This window comes from Capra hircus, assembly GCF_001704415.2.
Source record: "Capra hircus breed San Clemente chromosome X unlocalized genomic scaffold, ASM170441v1, whole genome shotgun sequence".
Lineage (NCBI taxonomy): Eukaryota > Metazoa > Chordata > Mammalia > Artiodactyla > Bovidae > Capra > Capra hircus.
In genome coordinates, this window is record NW_017189516.1 from 41,602,945 (window position 1) to 41,616,511 (window position 13,567).

The 13,567-nt window shown below is 37.4% G+C and overlaps 1 pseudogene; it reads right to left on the minus strand.

Annotated features, from left to right (window-relative positions):
• Positions 1-12,136: 12,136 nt before the first annotated feature.
• LOC102175014 lies at positions 12,137-13,159 on the minus strand (annotated as a pseudogene).
• Between the last annotated feature and the right edge of the window lie 408 nt (positions 13,160-13,567).

The following is a 13,567-nucleotide window of genomic DNA, read 5'->3' on the forward strand; positions in this document are numbered from 1 at the left end:
GCTTCTTCATAGGAAATCAGATAAGAATAGAAAGAAAGAAATCCTATTCTTTTTGTATAGCCAAGCAGTTAAAATCTATTAGATACATATTCACTACATTAATGGTAACTTTTCCTCTTATGAGAAAACTTGACAGCACTCTCTGCTATGCATTCTTTCATAGTTCATCCAGAGTTCACCTGGTAATTGAGGCAGCATTTTTTTTTTTTTGCTAATTGCTTTTATCCAAAGGAATACTAAAATTTCTCTTATCTCTATGAGAAGGAAATGGTTTATAGCTCTGAGAGAATCTAGCACCTAAGCTAGATTCCCAAGGTAACAGAAAAATAGAGGCAGTGTCTTCCTCAAGGTTTACATTTCAAAGAGATGGTTCTTAGACCCTTAACAAAAACATCCTTTAGTTGTAAAGTTGACATAAGGTTTACCTAGCCCTTGCAAAGATTCGCATACATATGAAAGAGTTCGAGAAAGAAGTCACAGATATTAGATTTCTCAGGGGAGTGTTCTAATGGAGCGGAAGAAGAGAACACTTTCCGTTTGACAATAGGGAAAATTCAATTTTTAAATTTACCTTTATATTTTCAACAAAGATCCTTTACTATTTGCTAGGCACTCCAGCCTGCAATATGGGAGACCTGGGTTTGAGCCCTGAGTTGGAAAGATCCCCTGGAGAAGGGAAAGGCTACCCACTCCAGTATTCTGGTCTGGAGAATTCCATGGACTGTATAGTCCATGGGCTTGCAAAGAGTTGAACACGACTGAGCAGCTTTCACTTTCCAGCATGTATAAGTTTAAGACAATGAAGTTACTGGAATGTAGTTTAGAAACAAACCGAGAGATTGGTCAGGAGTGGGGGGAGCATGCTTTAGCATGAGAATGGTACTAGTGATAGGATGATGGTGATGGTAATCTAGTCTTTTTGACACCAGCAGCATTGCTTTCTTCTCTAAGTGGCCTTCATCAGGGTAGGAGCATGAAGACAAATTTACTGTTATCCTTGAAGATATTGGGTGTAAGAAAACTCCTTTTGTTGAGATACATAGTGTATGGTTGAACTAAAAAGGCATTACATGTAAATGGAATATACTCTCATTTCACTTGACTTTATCTGCAAAGACCTAAAGGCAAATTGGTAGAAAGCAACATGATATATTAAGTAGGACCTGGATTAAACACTACTAAAGATACATGGCTCTTAACCACTATGAATCTGTTGGTTTAACCCTTGAGAAAATTACATCAAGGGATCTTCAAGGCTCCTTTCAACGCTATCCAAAATGTGGTCCAAGGACCCAGAGCAGCACTTGGGATTGATCGAAATGCAGATTCTTGGGTCCAGCCCAGCTCCTCTGAAGCAGAATCTCCATCTTGACAGGATCCTCAGGTGATTGTATATACCTCAAAGTTTGACAAGCACTGCTATCAGGTACTGGAGAAGACAAAAAAAGGAATTACAAAAGTGGTCCAAAATGTGAAGGCATTTCTGGAATAAGGAGACTGGATGATGACTGAGAGAGGAACAAGAAGAGTAAATTGCAATTCCAAAGAGCTGAAGGGAGGATTTCTGCAGCATGAGTTGTGGCTGGGGAAAAAAAAAAAAAGCAGAACAGAGCCTGGCAACTTTTGGACATCAGAAACAAACTGAGGAAAAATGTGAAGGGGAGAAAGAAAAAAGAAAATCAGTTCCTTGAAGGAGTAACAGGCCCAAGAAAATTTTTTATTTCACTGGAAATCATGAGGATCCTCAGCAAGCTTCCTGCTCCTTTCAGATAAAATGGATGATTCCCTAGAAAAATATAAATTCCCAAATCAGACTGAAGAAGACAAAGATAGACTGAAAGGGTAAATAGCTATAAAATATTCAGAAAGTAATAAAAATAGCCATCCTTCAAAAGGTAACAGACCCAATTAGTTTTTCAGGTCAATTCTACCAATCTCATCAAGAACAGAAAATATTTTTTCCACTTAAAATTTGTTAAAGCATAAAAAAATGAAGAAAAGTTTGCCAATGTATTAGGCTAGCATAACCCTGATATTCAAGTCTTATAAAACCTTGTAAGCCAATCTCACAAAAATAAACGTAGAAGTCTTAAATGAAACTTGAGCAAAAAAAAAATTACAGGAGTGAAAGAATATTAGATCTAAGGGTTCATTTCAGGAATGCAAGGATAATTTGTACTAAGAACTATATTAATATAATTAATCACATTAACAAAATAGAAAATCATATTACTTCTACTCAATACTAAATTATTTTGATAAAATTCAAAAACTTTCCTAATAAAAATTCTCAGTAATTTTAAGAATATAAATTTCTTGACTTGAGAATGACTAACTACCAGAAACTTATAGTAAACGTCATAGTTAACAGGGAAATTTGAATAGCATTCTTATTATCAGTAGGAACAAGACAAGAATTCTCATTATCTCCACAACACTGTTCTGGAAAGCCTAGCCAATATAATAGGACATTAAAATGTAAGAAAAACTAAAAATATTAGCAAGGAAAAGAAAAAATTATGAAAATTTACCGACACTGTGAATCCAAGAGAACCAACCACAAACCCATAAAACCAATTAGGAAACCCATAAAGGTGGCCAGATATACAATAAGAATACCAAAGTCCTTAAAGTTTTGCTATGCATCAGAAATAACCACTTTCAAATACAGTGAACTCATACCACCTATCAATAAATATTTCTTGAGTGAACAACAAAAAAATTGCTATGAAAGAAATATCCCACTCACAATAGCAAGAAAAACTGTTTTCAAAAATCTCCTGTGAATAAGATTAAAAACAAGTGTGCAAGATCTATTTTAGGAAAAAAACATTGAAAGTCATAAAAGAAAATCTAAATAAGAGTCATACTATGATGATGAATTTAAGAGTGAATATTAAAAAATAACCAACTATACCGAGAATCGATTGATGGTTGCCAAAGGCGGGGTGAAGGGTGGGAGGAATGGGTGAAGGTTGTCTAAAGTTACAATTTTCCAGTTATAAACTAAATAACTTCTGAGGATATAAATGTACAGCATGTTAAAATACTGTATTCTGTATTTTAAAGTTGCTAAGAGAGTTGGTCTTAAAAGTTCTCATCACAAGAAAAATTTAACTATGTGATAATGAATTTTACACTTATCAAAGCATTATGCTATATACCTGAAACTAACATAATGTTATATGTAAATTATACCTCAATTTGAAAACTGAATTTTCAAATATGCCTCAAAAATATACCAAATTATTACATGGATTCAGTAGCAAACAAAATTCTTAATAAGATATTTAATAATGTATGACAAGTTAAATTTTATGTTCTTTTGAAAGGTTGAAACATAATAGCCAAAGATATTTGGAAAAGAGGGCTTCCCTTGTGGCTCAGCTGGTAAAGAATACTCCTGCAATGTGGGAGACCTGAGTTCGATCCCTGGATTGGGAAGATCACCTGGAGAAGGGAAAGGCTACCCACTCCAGTATTCTGGCCTGGAGAATTCTGACCTGGGTCACAAAAAATTGGACACGACTGAGCGACTTTCACTTCACTTTACTTCATTGGGAAAAGAAAGAAGTGAGGGGAGAATTTATCTTACCAGATTTAAAATATTCTACAGTATTTCCAAGTTCCCACACCCCAACCCCAGCAACCACTATTTTGCTCTATGAGTCTATGAATTGGATACATAATATAAGTGGTATTTATCATATTTATCGTTTTGTGACTGGCTTATTTAGTTTAGCATACTGTCCTCAAAGATCATCCATGTTGTCGTACGTTGCAGAATTTCCTTTTTTTTTTGTAAGGCTGAGTAATGTTCAATTGCATGTGTATTTCATATTACCCCCAGGTCTTTAATGTCCCAAAGTTATCCACTCATTAATAATCACAAAGCACAAAACCAATACAATATTGTAAAGTAAAAAATAATAATAATTAATAATAAAAAGGAAAAAAAATCGCAAAGATAGTCATAATGTAGTAATTTGCTATTTTGGTTTCTCACAAATATTTGTATTAATTTTAAATGAATTGACTTCTGTTTTTTACTGAATATATTTGACACATAACATTGTGTAAAGTTAAGGTGTACAATGTGTTACTTTGACACATTTATATATTGTAAATGCTATTGTAGTGATATTTATCACATTAGATAGTTATATAATAGTACAATATTATTATCTATATTCATTACCCTTATTACAGTTTATCCATTCATCTACTGATGGACATTTATATTGTTTCTATATGTTAGCTATTGTTAATAGTGCTGCAGTGAACATGAGCATGTTATTATTTCTTTGAGATCTTAATTTCAATTATTTTGCCTAAATACCCAGAAGCGGGATTGCTGGATCATATTGTTAAGAGAATAGATCTCATGTTAAGTGTTCTTGGGTTTCCCTTGTGGCTTTCCTGGTAAAGAATCTGCCTGAAATGCGGGAGACCTGGGTTCAATCCCCTGGTTGGGAAGATCCCCTGGAGAAGGGAAAGGCTACCCACTCCAGTACTCTGGCCTGGAGAATTCCATGGACTGTACAATCCATGGGGTCACAAAGAGTTGGCCATGGGGTCGCAAAGAGTTGGACACGACTGAGCGGCTTCACTTTCTTTCACTCTCTTTAAGTGTCCTTACTGCAATAAATCGCCACACTCTTTCCCTGGGCATATTTTATGGTCCAGGTAACTTAGGTCTGTGCATTCTGACTCATTCCTGCCAGTAACGTCTCTTTGCATGTGCCCACTCTCTATGCCATGTCTTTGTCACTCTCATACACATGGAAGACATTCTGAGATCCTACACCACTCTAGAGTCTAGGGTACCCCACTCAAGAACATGGGCCCTTCTTTCACAACCATTCCATAGAATGGCATGGGGAATCCTTGGAGACTGTAGCAAACCCTATGAATGGACAGAAAATAGAGATAGCTCTTTTGCTCCTAGAAGCCACCAAGCTCTCAGCTCCCCCAACCAAGACAAAACAAAAAAAACCCCAAAGGGTTTGGTTGAGGGCTGGGGTGAGAGTTGAGGGCACAGGACCCCTTCTCAGGACTTTCTAGTCTGTAAGCTCTCAGCAGTTCTCCTCTTGGCTCCCCTCTGCTTTCGCCTAGAAAATCTCATCTATCCTTGCGTCAAAGGAAATTTACTCTGAGTCATCACCTTTAGGTTACACTACAATCAGGCTTCTGAAATTCACAGAACAAGACTGAGCCTTTCCTTAAAGGGTTTCACCTTTTATGAGACAACATGTTGATACCTTACAGAATCCCAACCAGAAGTACAAAGAGCAAAAAAGATCTGCTAATATGTTTGTGATGTATGTATATCTTCACCCGTTTTGAATGTGGATTTTTTAAAGCCTAGAAAAGGTCTTACTCCAAATCAGGTCACAAGGCTACCTGCAGAGAAGTGGGTACTGGTGAATGGAAACTTTCGATTTTCCTCTTTCTTCTGAATTCTTTGAGTACTTTACAGCAATGATTCTTAAATTTTTGCATGACTCAGAATCCCTTGGAGGACTTGGTAAAACTCTGATGACTGGGCCCCAACTGGTAGTTTGTATTTCTAGCAAATTCCCAGGTGATGTTCACATTACTGGTCCAGGGACCAAGTTTGGAAAACCATTGCTTAGAGCACATTCATATTAGTAAATATAAATTTAGTAAACATAAATTATATACAAATTACAAAATTAAAGTTTATGATTTTTTACAGCATTTGCACTGAGTCTACTAGTACTACTAAAATGTGCCCCTTTCCCTAAGGCAGTGTGTTCAGTCCCTAAGGCAGCTACTGTGGGGAAAATGATCAGGTGTGACACCTCTGTCCTCCTTCACCCCAGCCCATTTGTAAGTTGACACAAACCTCCTCTGTCTGGGAAGGGCCTTCCCATCACTGGCTTTTGGTGATTGAAATTCATTCTGCCTAAGTTATTCCTTTTTCATTTTCCTTGGAACATTTCCTCCCCACGTCTTTTCAAAAGAGAAACCCAAAATGCAGTGAGGCAGTGAGGAAACATTAAAACTTAAAAAGGAAATAGCTGAATAGATAGATTCCTTGGATTCCCCTGTCAGTTCCATCAGTGTGATCCATTTCTCTGGATATTTAATGAACACTTATCAGTAGACGTTTCAGTATCTTTTGCAAGCGGCATTACTCTTTTGCTTCAGATTGTGGTTTCTTGCATTTGTCCTATAAAGAAATACATGTGGTTCGTGGATTGTTGTTTTTTTAAAGATGTCCTTAGAGACCTGGCCTGATTTCTACCCTTTATGGCTTTCTCATTTGCCTTTCATGTCTCTGGATTTGGCTACAGCTCTTAAAACTTCCCTATTTTTCTATATTCTGGCAGATAGAATCTTACTGTTTAGGGAATTGCTTCTGTGGATTAATGTTTTTACCTGCTATTTTCGCCTGGCTCAGTGAATCTAACCAGTAAACCCACTCTTTTCACACCATTTTATTTGTTCACACAGCCAATTGAGTATTCCAAATATAGGGAATATATTCATACCAATTTCTTCTTAAACTGCTCTTCTAGCATGACTGGGACTTTCTGTCACAGACATTTTCTTTCCATATTAGCTTCCACTTCTGTATTGTCTGTTCTACTTTTGGGTATGCATGCTGCAAATGCCTCAAGTCTATCTTTGCCTCCTTGCTTGTTTTGCAGCAAAAGTGAATAGCTCAACTGATGGAGTCTTAATGTGAATGTATTTTAATTAAAACTTCACATGTAGGCCGATGAGAATGTCTAATTTAAACTGGCTTCTAAAAACTCTTTTATTTTAATCATGGACGTAGAGTGGCACGTTGTTTCAAGCTGCTGCAGATGTACTCTTTGGAGACAAATAATAAAGAACCAGGAGGAATTATTATTCTAAAAGCAGGGCTTGGCATTAGCCTATTTTAACCCATTCAAAACTTTCAGGCCTAGAATTTTTCCTCATAGGTATATACCCAACAGAAATGTAAATATATACGCACCAGAAGACTCATACTGCAATGTTCATAGCAACAATATTTGTAATAATCCAAAGCCAGGACTTAAATAAATGCTCATCAACAGTAGAATGGATAAGTGCCACATTGCCACACAAGGGAATATTATACAGCATTAAAATAAACCATGGAAAATACATATAATAGTATGGATAAATACTATCTATAAATACTCACCACCACTAATATTGTCAAGTAAAACAAAAAACTAGTTGCAAAGGGAAGCAGTCACAAAGAGTATATATCCTATGGTTCCATTTAAATTAAGTTCAAAAACAAGCAAAACTAATCTATGGTTAGTAGTTACCCTTCAATAGTGTTAACCCTTGGAGAGTGGTTATTGATTAGAAGAGAGTACAAGGAGTGTTCTGGGAGCAGGAGATCAGCTCTTTGTTGATCTGGGTTGTGATCCATTTTGAAAGTCGAATTGTAGAAACATGACATACGCATCATCCTATGTGTATATTATACATCAATAAAAAGGAGAAAAGAATATCAAAGAAGAAACTTAATTATACATCACCCTACCCTCTCCTTTTCACCTATTTCCTCTTCACACCCACTCTGTGTTTGTCTTTGTAGGGGACCATGTTTCATGTTTCTCTCAGGTGTCTGCACATCTTTGGAGTAGAGGCATTGTTTGCTTTTGTTCTAGACTCGCTTCTCCAGGACATTTGTAAGCCAGCAATCTTGGGCAATAGAGATGGCATCTCCCTCTGGGGAAGAGGGAAGATTTGTTAGCAATGAAGAAGAGTAAAGATAACCTCTCCATCGGGGCAAAGTTTGGGCAGGTTTCCTCTCAACCCCTTCGAAAAGATTTGAAGTGCTTCAACACAGGATTCTTCCTGTTTTGCCAACTCACTGCAAACAGGCATCCACCTGACAGGCTCCACATTGCCCTCAGGAGGCTTGGGGTCGGGGAGGAGAACAAAGGAAATGGATCCAAATATGCTCATGCTGCCCACTGTGCTGTGTGTAGTAAAGTAAAAATCAGTCCTTCATGTCTGATTTAGGAATCTTCTGCCACCTGCCAACATCCACAAAACTGCATCAAGCCACCCAGTTAGCTTGCAAGTAGGATGAAATCTCATATCCTTCACAGTGCTTGATCTCTTCTAGTCCAACAGTCCATGTTGGGTTAAGGTGCTGTCATTTGGGGGTCTTATTTTGTTGACTTTGCCAACAAGGGTCTATCTAGTCAAAGTTATTTTTCTCCAGTAGTCATGTATGGACATAAGAGTTGGACTATAAAGAAAGCCAAGCGCTGAAGAATTGATGCTTTTGAACTGTGGTATTGGAGAAGACTCTTGAGAGTCCCTTGGACTGCAAGGAGATCCAACCAGTCCATCCGAAAGGAAATCAGTCCTGAATATTCATTGGAAGGACTGATGCTGAAGCTGAAACTCCAATACTTTGGCCATCTGATGGGAAGAACCGACTCATTGGAAAAGACCTTGATGCTGGGAAAGATTGAAGGTGGGAGGAGAAGGAGACAACAGAGAATGAGATGGTTGGATGGCATCACTGATGTGATGGACATGAGTTTGAGTAGGCTCTGGGAGTTGGTGATGGACAGGGAAGCCTGGCGTGCAGCAGTCCATGGTGTCACCAAGTCGGACATGACTGAGCAACTGAACTGAATTTTGTTATATGAGCTTGCTTATCACAGTGAATCAATTTATTGTAACAATAACCATATTAGACAAAATAGTAAGAACCAACGTTGATCGAGCACATACTAGGTGCGAGACACCAGGGTAAAAGATATACATACCTGTCTTATTAGTTGAACTGCTCTCAATGATCCATAAAATAGGTTTTTCTTCAGTTCATAGATAAGGAAACTGAGGTTCAGAGATCAAGTTACCATAGTTACTATCTCTTACACAGCCAGCTAGTGACTGACTTGGAATTTAAACCCAGTTGCTCTGACTTGAGAGCCCATACTCTCAAGTCTTTAGTCTCACATATGGACCAAGTTCATACAACAGCGTCAAGAACCACACCTTAATTACCTCTTATGGTAGAACTGGTGAAAATCACTGCAAATAGACAAGTTTAAAAGTAACCATTTGTGGAAGTATCATCACTTCACTGTCAAAGAAACCACTACTCATAGCAGCATGTAGATGTTTGTTCTCCCGTAAAACATTGCTTCTGACAAATATTCTGGTATAGAAATAGCTGTCACTAATAGCTTCTTCTCATTATACCCCCGACTCTAAATCAAAGGAATGGTGTGGCGCACCAGTCCAATATTTACAATGAAAGTTATTCTATTTTAGGGAACACTTAGAGAAAAGATTAGATTAAACAAACAATAATGTGCAACAAGAGAACCTCCATGCAGAGCAAGGTCTTAACATTTAGCTCTCTTCTTTCTTTACATCTGCTCTTTTACTATCATCAGGATTTAACGAACATGTTTTTCTTTGAAAAGAAAAACAATCAAATGTTCTAAATGTAATTCTTCTAGGTCTCAGTTTAGCCTCTTCTCAATAAGAATCCTGCAAGAAAATATAAAGAGGGAAAAAATATGCACTTGGTTGGTGGTTATATACTCTCAGTTACTGGATGGTAGATACATTGCATTTTTCTTAAATGTAAATTTCTCAAAGTAAATTGAAAATTTCTCTCTGTGATAGAATTAGCTAAATAAAAAAATGCACTTGCAATGGTTGGGAAAGTTCTTGTAAAAAGGACTTCACGTGGAAGTGAAGGAACTTCCCATGTTCAGCTAGGAAGAGCAGAGACAAAATCAACCCCTAGGTCTATTTTTCATGTATAAGATGTATGTTCTGATGTGAGTGTGGCTGCACTCACTGTATCTCTCAGAAATCACTTACAGAAAATACACTTAGCAAGACTGGGGAATGCATGCTGAAGGGCAAAAGCTACTTTCCTTTATAAAACCGAATGCAGACTGAGAGAGACCCAGGTGGTAGCAGGATTCTTCTCCATGCCCTCTCTCAGGTCCTGCTGCTTGTTGGATTCAGTTAGCTTACAGAAACCAGGCAGTTGAGGCTCCATGGAGAATCATTGGAGCAAGACTTATTTTTAGGAGGCAACCAGATTTTACAGCAAGTGATAAGAGTGGCAGGGAAAACCAGCTAAACTAGAATGTTATCTATTCCGTCCCCACCTACAGGAACCCCTTGCAATTAGCCAGGAAGACCATACTCAGAAGAGAAAAACTAATAATAAAGTAATATAAAATGTGGCACATATCCAGAGACTACACAAGAAAAAACAAGAATAATTTTTCAAATTTAATTTTTAATTTTCTTAGTTATCAAATAGAGCATGCTTACTACAGCATGCACACAGCATGAATGTGCTGCTAAACAGTTTGCATCAAACATCCATGTAACCACCAGCCAGTCTGAGAAATGGAATATTGCTTGGACCCTAGAAGTCACCCTCATTTTTCCTATGACTTTCTTTCCCCCAAAAAATAACCACTACCCTGACTCCTAGGATAACTATTCTTTGTATTTCATTATAGCTTTTCAGCTTATTCATGAATCCTTAAATACCGTGGGCTTCCCTGGTGGCTCAGAGGTTAAAGCGTCTGCCTGCAATGCTGGAGACGTGGGTTCGATTCCTGGATTGGGAAGATCCCCTGGAGAAGGAAATGGCAACCCACTCCAGTATTCTTGCCTGGAGAACCCCATGGACGGAGGAGCCTGGTGGGCTAGAGTCCACGGGGTTGCAAAGAGTCGGACAGGACTGAACGACTTCTCTTTCACTTTCACTTAAATACCATAGATCGTTAGGAAGACTCTTTTCAGTTATATTTAAGTGGAATTATACAGCATAGATTGTGTCATGCTCTGCATTCTGTCTGTGAGAGTCATCCATGTTGTGGCGTATACCTATGGTTTATTTATTTTCAAGGAGTTGAATTGCCAGCTCATAGGGAAGGCCAGGCTGTTTCCCACAGTGCTTGTGGTCTATCTGTCCCCAGCTGTATATGAGAATTCCAGCTTCTGCACATCCTCATCTTCTCTGTTTTCCATCTTTTTCACTTTACCTATTCTAATGGATGACTAGTGATATCACATTGTGTCCACTGATTAATGAGGCTTAAATTCTCTTATATGTTCATAAAAGGCATGACATAATAGCCATTATGTAATTCAGTTTTGTGAAGTACCCATTCAATTATCTTACTCATTTTTCTATTGGGTTGTCTCTCTTTTTCTTAGGGCTTTATAGTGGCTTTTAAAACATACTCAAGATAAGAGGTTTTCTAAGTTATAAGTATTGGAACTATTTTCTACCACTATTTTGATGGCCTTTTTATACTTTTTTTTTAAAGAAATATTTAGTGAATTTCCTCAAATGAAGAAAACTTCAATGATACAGAACTGAAAATATCAGAAATCTATATATAATAGTGAATATAAATTAGTCAGATCCATAGACATTTCCAGCTAAGCATTCATACAAATAAAGATTCATCTTTTTCTTCCATATAGGAATAACATACATACATACATGACATGATTCTGGCAAAAAAAAAATCAGAGATACTGAAAATATTCTCAAGTTTTAAGAATGGTGTGGAATAAGTTTTAACAACAACATTCTACATGAATGGAAACCTCTGATTTAATTCCGTGATTTTATCATGCCAGAAGCATGGTTGCTTTTACTTTTCTTAAACAGATATTGGTATCATACACATTGGCTTATTAATAATTAAGGCAGCTTGCATACAGAGTATCTCAGTGTCAACAAAAAATTTTTAGTACTGATTATTTTCTATAATGGTTTAAACTTTCAAAGTCTTTTCAACATAAAATAGTAGCTGCACACATTTAAGTGTTTTCTTCTAAAACACATTCTTTAAAAAAAAAAGTAATGATGATTGGTCTTTGTGATTCCTAGAAATAAGTCCTGTCTTATTTTTCCCATAGTATATTCTTATGCAGGATTGCATTAAGACCCAGTACTTCTTAAACAATGTTGTGAAATAACCATATAAATCCCAAATGCAGCAAAGATGAACAACCTCGTAGTGCACTTTCACCTCATTGAAGCTGAAGCTGCTCCTTCTGGATCTTTTTCCACTTGAATGTGAAGTAGCTTGGTAGCATTTCATTAGTGGTTTCCTTATGCGGTTTTTTAAAGGAAAAAATGGTTTTGATTTCTTCCATAGTTCTCAGATGGGATATTTTTGGGAAATCGTATAGTCCAGGGATGTTTTGAATAGCCAAATGCTATAGATGAAGTCTCTCGATGCAACTGTGATAATTAAGCATCTACATCCTTGGCTATATTACCAGTATATCCTGGAACCAAAGTAAGATGGTTTTCCTGTTCCCGCAACCCACTTAATTGCTGTTTTAAAATCTGAGTATTTCCATCATTCACAATTTCTGTTTTGGATGATAGTTCTGACCACCACCTTTTAATGACTGCTTGAAGCCTGTCTAAATCAAATTATTATATATTCTTCAAATCTGCCTTTAAGTAGTGACTTTCCCAGAGACAACACATCTACACAGCAGCCAAGTGAGATGTACTGTTTTTCTTCCTGTAAACTCTTGGTGAGCACGGGGAGGCAATCCACGACAACTCCAAGGTCCTCGTTCCCTATCAAACATGCTACAAGTTCACTGATAATTCTCTTTCTCCAGAAAGTTAAAGCTACATTCAATCTCAAATTCCTGCTGAATAAAACCTGTGCCATTGTTTCACGGTCCTGAGAAACGTCAGAAAAAAAGCCACTATATTTTGATGATGAGCTTTCTGTCTGTGAAGAGCCAGAATCACTGGAGTTAATCAAATATGTTCGACATCATGCCGTAATTTTTCAAGGAGGTGGCCTGCACAAGCCAGTTCATTTTCTTTATTTGCCATGACACAGCCCCTACTTTTAGGGGGCTGCTTTTTTCTGTAACAAGGATTTTGAATAGGATGATGAACTTTCTTTCTTCTATACACCTTACATAGTTTATCTGGGCTTTTCACAGCTTGTCCAACTGTTCTAGTTATGTAAACAGCCAACTGTTTTGGAGATTTCTTAACCTCCTTCATGTTCTTATTAGTGAAATTAGAGGTCTTTTTTCTAGGAAGATCAGTGGGATGATCCTCAGTATTATTACAAAAGTTGTGTTTTTTAACATTGTGGGTTTCAGATGCCATCAGTTCAGTCACTCAGTCATGTCTGACTCTTTGCGACCCCATGGACTGCAGCACGCCAGGCCTCCCTGTCCATCACCAAACCTGGAGTTCACCCAAACCCATGTCCATTGAGTCAGCGATGCCATCCAACCATCTCATCCTCTGTCGTCCCCTTCCCCTCCTGCCCTCAAACTTTCCCAGCATCAGGGTTTTTTGAAATGAGTCAGCTGTTCACATCAGGTGGCCAAAGTATTGGAGTTTCAGCTTCAACATCAGTCCTACCAATGAACGCCCATTTAAGAGATAAAGAAACTTAAATCTATTATCAAAGGCAGTTCAGAATCTGAAGAAAAGGTATTATCTTAACAGAAAAGTTAAATTCAAATTTTTACACCAGCTTTCTTTAAGGTAAACTTAATTAACTTCATT